Source organism: Trichechus manatus, unplaced genomic scaffold (assembly GCF_000243295.1).
Source record: "Trichechus manatus latirostris isolate Lorelei unplaced genomic scaffold, TriManLat1.0 scaffold00254, whole genome shotgun sequence".
Classification (NCBI taxonomy): domain Eukaryota; kingdom Metazoa; phylum Chordata; class Mammalia; order Sirenia; family Trichechidae; genus Trichechus; species Trichechus manatus.
The window spans coordinates 476,939-478,035 of NW_004444190.1; the positions used below are offsets into that span (position 1 = coordinate 476,939).

Consider the following 1,097-nt stretch of genomic DNA (forward strand, 5'->3'; position numbering starts at 1 on the left):
AATAATGAAAGCGGCGCTGTCTGCCAATGAACAGCTGCGGTGAACTTCCGCACCTCCTGGCCTGGCTGCTCGGGCACTCCGTCCGCCTCCACCTCCCGGTTGCACAAGCTTGAAACAAACACTGGGGAGGAAGGGCGGAGGGAGGCGGGCGGAGCCGGGAGGGCGGGGGAGGGAGGCTAGAGGAGGGCGGGGGGTGGGAGGATTTCCAGCCTCGGCTCTCCGCAGTTTCCTCTCCTTGTTTTGCTTTCGATCTGGACTGTTCTCAGGCAAGCCGAGGAGTAACTTTTAGTTTTGCTCCTGCGATTATTCAACTGACGGGCTTTCATTTCCATTTCACACACCCTAGCAACACTTAAACCTTGCGGAATTGTATTGGTAGCGTGAAAAAGCACACTGAGAGGTAACATTTTTCAAATAATAGTTGTGACTGCGTGTGTGTTTTGCTCGGGGGCATGTTGATGAGGACCAGAGGGGATGTGTGTGTTAGTTTGTCCTGATGGTTTGACACGATGTTTTGTAGACGGAAATGCCGGGGTTCATAAATATTAATACCTATTTTTGGAGGAACAGTCGGCGCAATTATGGATCGATCATTTGATTTTAGGGGAAGTAGGTTCTGCTGCTGTTGCTGCTGCTCCTGGGGCTGTTGAGGCTGCGAGGAAGAGGTGGTGGAGGAGGAGGAGGTATAAAGGGAGGAGGAGGAGGAGGAGGTTGGTGGAGGTTTAATTTCACTTTTGGATTTGCAGATGTGGAGAGGTGGCTCCATGGACACAGACCTGTTCTGTGTGGTTCTGCGCCCCAGGTGTTGTGTGTGTGGGTCCGAGTCCGCTGGAGTCGGGCCTCCTGTTAAAATTATTTTATGTGTGTGTTTACAGCCACCGCCGCCACCAGAGCCGAAGGAGGGGAGTGGGTCCTGCTCTGTGCCGGGCAGCGGCGCCCCTCTCTGGGCAGCCTCAAGCATCAATAAGCAGGAACCCGCCGCTCGCGGGGCTGCCCGCGCCCCGGCCGGGATTGGAGCCTCTCGCCGCGGCCAAGGGAAACTTGGTGGGCCGCCCGGCGGGGTCCAGGGTTCGCCTGCCCGCCGGGCTCAGCGAGGG

At 56.8% G+C, this 1,097-nt stretch overlaps 1 protein-coding gene across 1 annotated transcript in view; it reads left to right on the plus strand.

The window, feature by feature from the left end:
- The first annotated feature begins 223 nt into the window (after positions 1-223).
- IRF2 (interferon regulatory factor 2) overlaps positions 224-1,097 on the plus strand; it is a 152,209-nt gene continuing 151,335 nt past the window's right edge. Inside the window, exon 1 of the mRNA XM_023724671.1 lies at positions 224-400. The gene's annotated coding sequence lies outside the window, so the exon portion shown is untranslated. The remainder of the gene's footprint in view (positions 401-1,097) is intronic.